Below are 13,350 nucleotides of genomic sequence, written 5' to 3'. Positions count from 1 at the left end.
GAATGAAAAGATTTTACTTTTGCTCTCAAACATAAAATTCAAAACTGGTTAACCTGGTTAATCTGGGTTTCCATTTCAAAGTTGAATCTACTTTTGGTTCATTAAAAGCCTTCATTGGTTGATATTGAATTTAGAAATGAATAAAGAAAGCTTCAAGGTTTCCCAAATGGCAAGAACAGGTAAGAGTAAAGAGTCAACAATCGACATGAATATTCAAAGATAAACAATAAATCAAGTTTGCTTAATCATTTTGATTGGTATTTTGTTTTGCGCTTTTCCTTAATTATTCAATGGATGTAATTTTTTTCATTTTTGCCACTTTGCTTGTTTACACTGAAAAAAAGGTAAAACAAAAGTGGCAAAAAACAAGTAAAAATGAAAAGGTAAGTGACTAGAAAAAGGTGGAAAATGAGCGAAAATGGAAGATGAAACGGAAATTGCGCCGAATAATAATTACTATTATTTGCAATTATTTCAAAAAGTAATTGCAATTATTGATATCACTGAAAGGTGATAAGGTGTTATAATCACTTACAAATCAGTGGAATTATGATGAAAGTGATTTTTCCCTGTAAATGACTTGCAGGTATTGTAATGAGGTAAACATTGCTTGGTAACTTTTTTTTATTCTTTGTTTTCGCCTCAACTTTCGCCAAGAGTTTAATTGTCTGAACGATCAACAATTAACTTATCTTAATTGAGGATGCAATTGTCATCAGTCAATTGACAAAGTATCACAAGGTTGTATCCATTGATCAAATCAACGTCTAAATGAGTTGAGAAAATGATGTTTTTGGGAGAAGAAACAAAAAAAAAGTTCATCAAAAGATCAACTCGTAAGGTGAGATTAAATTGATTGAGCAAATCTTGTGTTGAACTTTACCGAGTTTAGGAAAAGTTTAAAAAAAGAAGTTTTAAAATGTTCTAATGTTAATGAGTTTAGATGTAATCAAGGAAGCGATAATTTGACTGTCAAATGAATGTGTTTAATTAGCTTTGCAGTTCTCACACAGTTACAATGATAATAATAGTTTGAATACAATTATTGTCTTCATTATCATTATCATCATCATTACCTATTCAAGAAAAAATATTGTCAAATCTGGTTAGAAGAGAGAAACTAATTAAGAGTTAATTATGTTAATGTTGTAAAACCTCATTAACCACTGGATCAACCTCTAATTGAACAGATTATTGAGTCTCGTATTATTATTATCACAGGGAATGCTTTTAATGTTATTACTTGTTGGCTCATGATAATCATGTTACCTCATTTGCTTGTTGCATGCCTTTTCCATCTAAATATTTCATGATACATTTTGCTCTAATTTAGTTAATCACAATGAGAATGTTAACCTTGTTAATAATTATTCTTGTTAATTTTTTCCTCTCTTTCATCTTCTGCTTCTGTTGAGCATTTCATTTTTCCTCATTTCTCATTGTCTTCTTGAACACTGCCTTTGGTGATGTTTATTAACATGTTAATATCAACCTTTAAGCAATCATCTTTTTTTGCTCATCTGAAACATCATCATCATCCATTTGTCATCCATCAAAAAAAAAGTGGAAGAAGGAAGAAAAAATTTCTAAATTCTTAACCATGTAATAATGAATATAATGTGAACATTAATCTCATTAGAAGCTCATTAAATTACTCTGATTAATCTGTTTTCTTTCAAGGTCAACAATGAATAATAATTATCAGAGTAAACAATGAACACTCTCAACAATGAATTAGCAAATTTCCGATTTTCCTTTTTTGCCTCTTTTCGCTATTCTGATTAAGGCATGAATAGCTGTAAATTGATGCCTTTTTGTCTTTTGTCAGGTTACATATTGTTCATTTTCTGCCTTAGGGTATAATCAACATTTGGTCTTGAATGGAATGGAATGAAATGACAAAAAAATGCTATCAATTAGTCGACATTCAAAAATGGCAAATTTTGCAAACATTGTCAATGAAAGGTTTGCGATTTGTTTCCGTTTTGATTATTGTAACAAATTTGAAATGTTCAAGTTTGTTTTTGGGTTGAAATGTGAAAAAACGGTTGAGAGCAAAAGATGACCGGAAACTAAGGGAATGGGTTTATTGGTGAATCGGGGGAAAATGTTAATAAAGACTGTTTACTAATTGTTTAAATGAACGGAAACTTGTGTTTATTGAATGGCTTTAGCGGATGTCAGAATTGAAAATCAAAGGGTTGCCCTGAGCATTAAAACTATCGAGTTGAGTAATAATAAATGTCCGTTTTAAATGAAATGCTTATCGCCAGTCAAAGTAGCTCATTGTCATTGTTGTCTTTCGATTCAGTTTATTGTACTTATAGAGCAAAGTAAGCCGATGATGCACGCTTTGATTAGATAAACTTTGAGTGAAAACTGTTGGACAAGATTGATTTAGGCTTTGCTTGGTAATTAAGTGAAACTTAATCAAACTAGTTGACATTTTATACCCAGCTGTTGAATTTATCAGGATAACCTAACCACTTAACGAAATATTTTTTTTAATTGCATTTATCTTATCAACTTTGGTCGTTACAAAGAGTTGACATTTTTAAACTCTTGTCATCAAAGTTGATGAAGATTTGATTTCAAACTGTTCAACTTTGAATCAGTTGAACTTTGAGTAGATTTGAGTTGATTAAGTAAACACAAATCTTGCAGATTAAGGTGAAATCACTTCAACAGTCGTTAAACTAACCACCTTTGTGACCACAACAGTTGATCAAGCCTTTCAATTTCTAGTTGCAGTAATCATGCAAAATGATCAGATTGATTAAGTCGACATCTTTGACTGTGGCCAGTAAAGGTTCATCAATCTTTAACAAGCCCAATTTGGACACTTAAAGAAGCTGGAATTTGTTTGAGGTCAGATTTTGTGTCTTGTTCAACCACACAACATCAAGTTAAACTGTATCTTGTATTGTTATCAATTTATCAACTAGAAAATTGAGTTTTATTGTCGATAACTTTCAAATCCCTTGAAAGGGTTAATAATGTTACAGTTTAAGTTGTAGCTGTTATTGGTTAACCTCCCAAAGGATAACTTGTTGTTGATGGTCATGATAATAACAATTTGCATTGAACATGGAAGTGAGAAAAGCAGGCAAAGGCGAAGAAAAGAAGAGAAGAGAAGAAAAAAACTTTTCTTCTTCTCTTTTGACTGGTTCAAGTTTTGTATTTACTGTGTTTGGTTACTCTGAGTTTTTGGTGATAATGTTGATGATGAAGGCACGCGCCAACATACAAAACACACAAACGTTATGTTTATAAGGAAAAGTTAATTTTTAAAGGCGAAACATGAAGAGAGAGAGGAAAGAAGATGGAAAAAGATGAAACTAAATTCAACTCTATTACGTGAGAAGATAAGATTGATGATGGAAGAAGATGGAAAAGAAGAAGTTATCTTGAGGTATTCTCAGGTCATAAGATTCGTATCCATCATCATCATTTTTCTTATCTTCTTCTTTCTTTTTTTTTCTTCTCCTTACCTGTTACCTTTTTTACCTTGATACAAAAGTAAAAAGCTATCGTATTTCAATTTTCCCTCAGGGAACATCTTCTCTCTTCTCCCTTTCGCTCTGCCCAATCTGGCTCAGGTAACAGGTAACATGATGTTGACTGAATACAACTTTTCTTCTCTTATTTAACAGGTAACACTTTAATCAATTTCAACTGTTGAGAGTAAATAATTAAGATAACCTTGCAAAGAGAAACAATTTGACTTTTCTGTTTTTTCAGTTTTCTCCTTTACCATGAAAGTCTTGCAGTTTATTTCATGAATAATGATGAATAATATGATTTGGGAAAGGAATGTTTGAATGGTTAATGTTTAATTAGAAAATGATGTTCATTTGAATCAATTTCAATGTTAATTTGATTAAAAGGAACAGCAAAAGGAGAGCAAAAATGGGAAAAATGTAAAGAAGAAGAAGAAGAAGAAATCAATTAATCATGAAATTAAATTAGCAAATGGTAAAGATAATCAAGTGAATATGATGTTCATCTTAATCATAATAATGGCAGACTAATAAATTTGCAAGGAAAGATGAAGATAAAGGGAAGATGAAAGATGCAAAATTGTGTTATTCCTTTTAGAAGGTAAAAGGCAAAAATTGGTTCATCTTTACCATTCTCATATCGCTCTCTCTCTCTCTCTCTCTTTACCTCTTCCCATTTCAAGTTAATATTATCATCTGAATATCTCTTCATTAGATGATGATAATGATAACAAGGAGAATGATATAAATTACAATGAAAGAAGAAGCGTTACTAAGCCAATATCATTTCTCTTCTTCTTTCATCTTCTTCTCTCGTCCTTTGCCTCCCTGAGGATGATGAGCCGCCATGACGATGTTGATCATCATAATCATCATCACTATCATCATGTTAACTTTGGTAGCCATCTTTTTCCTCTTCTCTAATAATCGTAATAAGGGGAAGATTGAGAAGTTTCTCTCTCTTTCCTCTCTAATAACAATCAATAATTGAGTTTCCATCCCCTAATCTTCATTCCCTTATCATCCTCATCACCATTATTATTATAATCATTATTATTATTATTACCCACTGACTACGCCTTGGTAAGCATATATGAAAAGATGGCATTAAATGAAAATAATCAATCTCTATTGGAGAGAGGCTGAGGGTTAAAGTGAAGTATAAAAAGTAGGCTAAAACTGAAAGTTGAGCTGAAAATGAGTTACAGTTATTGGTCAAAATTGGAGTGAAAAAGTTGCTTTTCATTGGAAATTTTTTTTTAATTTCTTTTTCTTTTTTTTGCTAGATTTTTGTCATTTGTTTAATTGGTAATAACTTGGCTTTATTGCGTTTGGTTCAAGGTTAGTCAAGATTCGAGATTAAGTGATGAGGAAGAGAAACAGTTGATGAGAAATTATTATCATGTTGTTGTGAGTGAGTGTGTTTGTTGCCTGTGTTTGCAGTGAGAAGGAGATTAACCTTACCGTGTGTGTGTGTGCTCATAAATGCAGCTTGTTGTAATGGAAATGACTTGAATGGGAAACAAAAATATGAAATTAAAAGGCTGATGAGGATGAGAAGAGAAAAGATGAAGATAAAGGAAAACAATGAAAGCAGTTGGGGTGAGTGGGTGGCTAATGTAACCCAGAGAAAAGGTAAAGTCTGAGAGTGCGAGTTGCACGCGCAACAAGATCAATTATTTTGGAGTAAAGCGTGAAACAGACAGACAGAGAGAGAGAGATGAACAGATAGATGATGAGAAGAGGATGTAAAGATGATGGCCAAGATAATGGAGCGAAAAAAAAGAGATACATTTTTATTTAAATTGTTGCATTTTGTAGAGCAAACAAGAAACATTTTACTTTTAATTAAACTCATTGTTTTTCAATTAAAAAAGGCCAAATGTTCATCTTCCCATCTCAACACCTTTTCATCATCTGTATTTATCTTCTTGTTTTGCCTCTTTTCTGTTTTAATGTTTAATGAAACCCATCATCAGGGTAAACCGAAAATGGGTAAACTTGCAGCTAATCTACAATCATTTTAATCCATTATGGTTCATTCTTGGTCACTTATGGTCATCTCGATGCAAATAACAATTTCGTCTCTTCTTCTTCTTCCTCTTCATCATCTCTTGTTCATCACTGTAAACATCTTATCGTCTTGTTTCTTCATCTTCTTTTTTTTCTTCTTCTTCTTCTCTTTTCTTTTAAATCAAACAAAAAGTCCAACAAAATCATTCCATTGTCATGTTAATTGTTGGTTTCATTTCTCTTCCATCTTCTTCTTCTTTCATTGATGATGATTTTACCAGTCAAATATGTTTACTTCCATCACTCTCACTTCACCGCATCATCTTCATCATTTTCATCATTTCTCTTTCATTCTCATTTAGCTCGTCAAATTGGTCAAGCATGTCCAACACATCATTCTCACTCACTCTCACTCTCATCATCCATTCATTTGCATCCTCCTCTCTTCATCTTCTAATCTTTTTCCATATACATGTATTTATAATTTCTTTCTCTTCTTCCTCATCATCATCCATCAGGATATTGCTTTTTTTTCTTCACCAAACTTAATGTATAATAAAAACAAATACTGAAAAGAAGATGAAGATGGATGAAAAAAAACCGAGAAACAAGATGATGATGATTCTCTCCCAGGGAGATTTTAATTCACCAAATGTCTGCTCAATATTTTGGAAGCCATATTAATAAAGAAATTACCCAAAAAATCATTCTCTTCATCGTTTCATTAAATCTCCAAAAACTTGGATTCTCTTGAATTTAAATTTTAGCGAAATCACTGATTAACTTAAATCCATTGAAAGTCAACATTACCATTAAACTAACAATTATGATCTAAAAAGTTCATTAATGAACTTTTCTCTTCATTTTCTCATTCCATTGACAATTAACTTGATCCAGAGGCCATTATAATCAACTTCACATTCAACTTGCCTTGAAATTCAATCAAGTGAATAAAGAAGAAACTAATTAAAGCTAAAAAAATCACTTTAACACCAATCAATTTCCATCAATGTAAATGCATTTTGTTAGTAAATTATTTTTCAAGGTTTTGCTCTTTTCTTTTCTTACATGGAATGAGTTTGAATTTTGTTCAAACAATGATAATTTCGAGCAAAAAGTTGATGATGATTGATCAAAGAAATTTAATTATTGTAATTACAATCAAGACATCAACTGGTTTCAACTTGGTTCACACACGAAATGGTTCAAGTAATTAACTAATGATTAAAAGGTAAACATGAATTTTGCTGAATTTCTGTTTAAACCAAAATTCTCTGATCAATCGGTAATTTGTCATTGATTAACTTGTTATTAAAATTAGTAGGCAGATAAAGAAATGTATGCTAATAATTAATTAACGATTGAAAAGGTAAAAATCAATTTAAAGGGGAAATACCAATGAGCGATAATTAAAATAAGGATAAATGGTTTGATTGTAATTGAACTAAAGGTAGAAGATGATTAAGATTTTGTTGATTAGAAAATTTAATGTTTAATGTTTATGAAGGAGAAGAGGTACTAATCAAGCTTGAAGGTTGAGAAAATTGGTTTTCATCAAGAAATTCATTTTTACTCGATAAAATAGAAGAAAAAGCAAAAAATTCTTATGAATGTTGTTAATGTTGATTTGTGACCGATTTTACCGTGTCAACCAGTTTCTGGTTTACCTAAAACACGAAAAATGTCATGTTTAGTCATTTACCAAGGGTTGAGGTTTGTTCAGATTGATTACTGATAATTCAGGGTTAATCAGATAAAAGTGAAAAGTGGAATAAAATTTTTTCATTAAAGTCACAAGTGTGAAGCAAGACAAGGATAAAAGTTGATGCAAAGCAAGTCCACTTTGCCCCTTGACAAACCAGATTCTGGTTCAGCCTTTTACCGTCTCTTGTTACTTGGAAAAAGATGATTGAGGAAGGCGAAAAGATAACATCATTATCATCATCTTTAGCAACATTTCATGGAAAGAGAAGAAGAAGAAGAAGAAAAATGAATAACAGTTAATCTTGCTTCTTCTTCATCCTCTTTTCATCATCACTTGTTTTCTTTGTTTTTTTCTTCTTCTTGTTGGCATCTTCATCAACATCTTGATCCTTCTCTTGCCTCTTCTCCTCATCTTGTTCATAATTCAAATCACGGCTGAAAAGATGAATTGGATGCAAAAAAATGATTGACACACTATGATAATTGGTTAATAAACACAAGAAACATGAATGTAACTTTGATGACACATTTTTTGTCTCTCTTTCTCTCTCTCGCTTTATATTATTTTTGTTTCCAAAAATGTTGAGATTAGACGAGTTGTGATTATCGAAAACCATGGAAACACTGAATGAAAAAAACAGATATTGAATCAACATTCACCTTGCTTGGTCCATGATATTTTTGTTCATCATCATGATTACTTGAAATACCAAGTCACGTCTAGAAAATGTTTATCAAATCATTTTTTTTCTCTCACTTTTTTCTTCTCCATGTTTATCATCATTAACAATATCAATCAGTAATTGACATTGAAACAATTATAACAATGATTAAAGCATCGAAAAATTGAGTTGAAATGAGAGAAAAGTTTGCAAAGTTTGGAAAAAACAAAATTTAATCATAATTTAGGTGAAAATGTTTCCAATCTAATTCATTTCACTGCTCATCATCATCACTTTGATTCATTATACTTTTCCCTTTTTCACCATCTTTTGCAAAAGGCAGCACAATATAATAAAGTATAAAATATCTATTAAAAGTTGAATGAAAAGTAAAACTTTAATTTAGCTTTACTCTATATTTCCTGTTGACTGTCAAAGTCTTTGCTCTATTTTACACTGAGCGTTCAAGAAGAAAAGATGATGATGATGAAGATGAGGATGAAAATGATGTTAAAAAAAGAGGGAGAAATTGAGAGAATCTAAAAAACTATCAACTTTTTTTTTCGAGTAATTTTTTGCTTCTTTTGTCAAATAAAATGTTGAACCTTTAAAAGATAAATTGTCTTTTCACTTTTACTCTTTCCTCTTCTCCCTTTACTCATTTTTAACTCTCAACCCCTGACTTTACCTTCTCTCCCTCACTCTCATCATTATCATCATCATCTCCTCATCCTCATCAATGTGAGTCACACAGCATCCCTCGATTATACTTTTGTTGTTCGCTATCAAACTTTTAAATCTTTTGTAATTTCCAGTCTCAAAATGAAGTAAAAAGATTTCATTTAATGAAACTTTTTAGGCGAAAAAAAGAGAAGAGAAAGATTTTTCATCTTCTCTCTCTTCTCTCTTCTCTCTCTCCTTACCCTTGGACCAATTTTTTATTCATCACTTGCTTGTTACTGCACAAGCTTGGAAGAAACTGATTTCTTCTCTTCCTTAACCTTTTTCATCTTCTCCAGCACATTCTCATCATTTCCTTCTTTGACATATTTTTACTCTCTTTTCATCTTCTCTTGTGAAAAAACAATTAATTCAAGAGCATTTTTCTTCTCAATTCTGGTAATAACAATTTTCTCCTGATGAAGATGGTGATGAAACAAAAGTAAAAAAAGAAACTTAATATATTTTCCTTGTTGTTTCCACAGAATATTATGCTTCTATCATCATAATAATCATCCTTGTCTTCATCAAGAATCAGTATTAATCTGAGTCAACAATCATCTAAACGTAGGTTGGCTTCAACAAGGAACCCAAAAAAACAAAATAAAATAGTCTTGGGATTAATTTTGCTCATTGCTATTGATGATGATTCCTCATCTTCCTCGCCATCATCAAACAAAAACTTGATATTTACCAATATTTATGATAATACTTCATGTACCTTCATCACTTGAAAAACATTATAAGGCCATTAAAAAAACACCGACAAAAAATGGAAACAAAATGAAACCCAAAAAATTGAAAAAAACCAACAAAAATCTCAGGTTGACCAAAAACCAAGCAAAGTAAACAGAAGGAAAAATCAATATCAATCTAATATTAAACCGTAATGATATTAGTTAATAATTAATAAATTAATCAACATAATCAACTTCATTATTAACACAATTACGACCTGTAATGTAATAAGGTTTAATCTAATATTTAAAAGATAATGAGCTAATTATATGGAACAAGAAAAGAGAATCAAAAAGTAAAAGCAAAATGAAATTAACTTGATTCACTCTACACTTTCTATACTTAATTAATAACATTTTTTTCTCCTTTTTTCTTCTTCTTTTCCATTCATCTTTACACTGATGAGGTTAACTGGGTTAAGGTAATGCTAAATGAGATGAAACAATGAAACTAAATTAAGTTAATTGTTCACTTTGTAGGAGAAGAGAAGAAGGAATTGGAATTGAGAAAAGTCAGTTTTTCCATGTCGACTCATTTCATAGGTAATTTCAGTTTAATTGTAGTTCATTATAATTTCCTCATTTGACCTGAGCATGAGCTCTGAACAAGTGCAACCATATTGATTGAGGGAAAAAGAGTTGAAAGTTTCCATGTTTACCATGGAATTGAAGACGCTCAAAGGAGAAAAAAAAGAAGTTCAGAGATTACATCAATTAACACTGTAATGTTAATGTTAATTTATTCATCTCATTTGTGTATAGGAAAACATTTTATCCATTAACTAACCAAAACTGAATGCTGAGCAAACTCAGAGAATCTAAATTTCCATCATGAACAATATAGATGAACTTTTTGCTCCTTTTCACTCTCTTTTTTTTCTCCTATTAATTTAATTAAAAGCATTAACATACAGCTTTTTGCAATGTTCAAGTGACGAAACTGGCCATTCATGAGGACAACCTTCGGGTAAACTCAACAAGATTAAACTTGTCTTGAGAGTCGAAAATTAAATGTCCGTTAAACGACTTTTAAAGGATACAAAAGTCAACTTGTCACAATATTTCAAAATGACTCGAAGCACAACTTTGAATAATCAAAATCGGTTGACTTGAATCACATTGGCTGAGTTTTCAATGTTTTTTTGGGTAAACCAAATCAACTTTAGTCTTTGATATTTGGGTTTCAGTTTTTTGTCACAATGATAATGATAACCTGAAACTGTTATCATTTGATGTTCACCTTTTCAAATCACTAAAGGTTAATCTTTTTGGTTGCATTCAAACTCAAGATTATTTTTTATATAAACGTTTGTTTAACTCAATGTCAACAAATGAACCTAAAATTAAGGGAAACACTAAAACGGGTTTAAGGTTAGGTTAATAGAAATGGTTAGTTTTACCTTTTGTCAGGTTGTTAAAGATGGTTTTAAAATGTTACTTTTATCAGGATTGGATGAAATGTTTCCGTTTTGTTGAGGTGTTTGAGATGAAAAAAAGGAACTTTTATCTCTTTTTGCGTTTCGCTTTAAAAATGGATTCAAATTATGAAATAATAACCAATAATCATTTGCTTTTGTTTGTCAATTGCAGATTCTTATTAAATTATCTTCTCCAGGACTTGGAACTTGTTTTTTTTATCAATATAAGTATTCAATAATAAATAATAGTTTAGGAACCTTGAAAGTGTACGTTGGCGATGTTAGTGTGTTTGAAGTGTTAACAGGGCTTTAGTTAGTTGCTTTTGCGCTTAAAGTGTATTACTATTTAGGTATTATTTTAGGAACCACCAGTTGTTGCTGTTGCAGCAGTAGTAATAGTAGTAGTTGTAGTTGTTGTAGGAACCATTATTGTTGACAGGAAGAAAGGGAAGAAAGGAGAAGAAACAAAATCGAAGAAGCAATTCTTTTCGTTTTGTGTGTTGCAAAAGTGTTGGTGTCTTTTTGGTGTTTAGTGGTTGCAGTTTATGAAAGTCTCTCTGGTTGGCGAAAATTGTAAGTGTGCAAAACGGGAAATAAGAGAAGAGAGAAAAAAGGTTTCAATGTTGACGGAAGACTAAAACGTGGTGAAAGGTCAAGAGCGAGAAAAGAGGAAAAAAAGGTGAATCAAAAGAGTTACTTACTTTACCGTTTGTTGAATGTGATTTTTGTGTTTTTTTACGGCAAAAAAAAGGCAATCCGAAAGTAGGAACTTGATGCTTGCGTTTGTTTAGTTGATTGGTTGTTGTATTAATAGGAACTGATGGGTCAGTGTTTGTTGAATAGGAACTAATCCAAAAAAGTGTTTACCAATTTTTTCAATATTTTGTTTTCTCTCAATAATTGTAATAATAAGTTAAGATTATGAATATAAATATGATTAGGAATGTGTGTTGGATGTGGATGTGTGTGTGTGTTTAAGTGTGTTTATGTGAGTGTGAGTTATGGTGAAATGTAAATGTGATTAAAATGGCTTCTTCCAAATGAGAAAATTTGATTAAAATTCTAATTTGATTTTGCGAATAAATTTTTCATTATTTTATCTTCTTTAGGAACAAACGTTAACCGGACAAGAGGCAAGAGCTTTTTGCCTTGTTTTGACTTTAATTTTGATTCACTGATGTTGAGGTTTGGGTTGAATCAAGTAGTTGAATGTTGTCACACTGCAAGTTGACACTTCCTCATTGATGTTGGCGCCAATGATGACATATTGAATCACAGGTAGAGAGAGTAGAGAAGTGGTGAAACACACACAAAAACACCCATTTCGTGATTACTTAATACAATTCACTCTCAGGAAAAAAAAAGATTGGAGAAAAGGAGAAAAGTTGGAAAAGAAAAAGAGAGAAAAGACAAAAAATTGAGAAAACACGAGTTGAACGATGAAGTTATCAGAGAGATGAGAGTCACTCGGGATGCTGGTGTTGCAATGAGTTGATTGAAGCTTGGTCAATCGGCACTGATAATCCTTTAAACAACACTGGAAAAATATACATTTCCTGGCTTCTTCTCATTTGCATCATCATCATTATCATGTTATATTATTTGATGGCGAGTCGAGTTGCGAGTTTCAATACATAAATACAACTTGGTCGCTCTCAAGTATTACATATACATTTACTGTGTATCTTTAATAATGAGGATGATGATGATGATGTTGAATGGTGATGTTGTGTAGTCCTGATGAAGCACTCTCTCTGACTGATTTCAGCCTCTCTCCGGATCTCTCACCATATACATGAAAAAAAGAAGCGATAAACCAACCGGTTCTCACTTATCTTCTCTTTCTTTTCTCCTTTAATTTTCTTTCTTCTCTCACTCTCTTTTACATCTTTTTCATCTTCATCAGTCTCTCATCTCTTTCGACTCTCACTCATTAATTTTCATCTCCTTCTTGTGCAGACGCAGACCGAAGACAAAGCAAATTTTGTGCAAGAATAAAAACTCCTTCTCACTCATTTTCATCATTTTACTAGGCATGCTTCATCATCATCATCATCTTCTTTCCCTTTAATCTTTTCTTTCTTTTTTTCTCTCTTCTCTTCATCATCTTCTTTATTCATTATTTTTTTCCCATAGCAATCACTTTCTTCTCGCCTTTACTTTTCTTTTTCCCCTTTTTTCTTCATCTTCCTCTTGTCTTTACACTACACTGTCTTTTCCACTTTCGCATATTTTTTACTCTTCTCATCATCATTATCTCTCTCCCTCGCCCCCCTCATCATTCATCCAACAAAAAAATGTTTCTCAATGAAGGAGGAGTTTTTTGAAGGTGTGTCATTATGTTTAACTCCAGTTTAGTTAAACAATTTTATCAATGTACCAATGCCATCTATGATTAAAATAATTACACAATTTTTCAATTCAAAGTTCATTTTTTAAACAATTTTCATGTTAACTCAAAGTTGACTTGTACCTTGAGTTGACCCGTTGGCTCTTGGAGTTTTGCACTCCCAGTCTGGATGCTGGGAAGTCGTGATATTAGTTTTGAGGAAATTTGCTTTTTAGCGATTTCTTTACCTTTTGCTATTCGCTGTTG

The 13,350-nt window shown here is 31.5% G+C and overlaps 1 protein-coding gene across 2 annotated transcripts in view; it reads right to left on the bottom strand.

Moving 5' to 3' along the window:
* The window catches only part of zfh2 (Zn finger homeodomain 2), a 64,563-nt gene extending 52,037 nt beyond the window's left edge, over window positions 1-12,526 (bottom strand). The window contains exons 1-2 of one of the 2 annotated variants that reach the window (XM_015940346.3): window positions 11,456-12,526; window positions 10,737-11,311 (exon numbers count right to left, since the gene is read on the bottom strand). The gene's annotated coding sequence lies outside the window, so the exon portion shown is untranslated. The remainder of the gene's footprint in view (window positions 1-10,736; window positions 11,312-11,455) is intronic. The other variant, XM_025160187.2, reaches the window with a different exon arrangement.
* Between the last annotated feature and the right edge of the window lie 824 nt (window positions 12,527-13,350).

Source organism: Tetranychus urticae, chromosome 1, assembly GCF_039701765.1.
Source record: "Tetranychus urticae isolate SD_2017Ah chromosome 1, NJAU_TeUrti_SD_1.0, whole genome shotgun sequence".
Taxonomy (NCBI): Eukaryota; Metazoa; Arthropoda; class Arachnida; order Trombidiformes; family Tetranychidae; genus Tetranychus; species Tetranychus urticae.
This window is presented reverse-complemented; position numbering and strand designations above follow the sequence as displayed.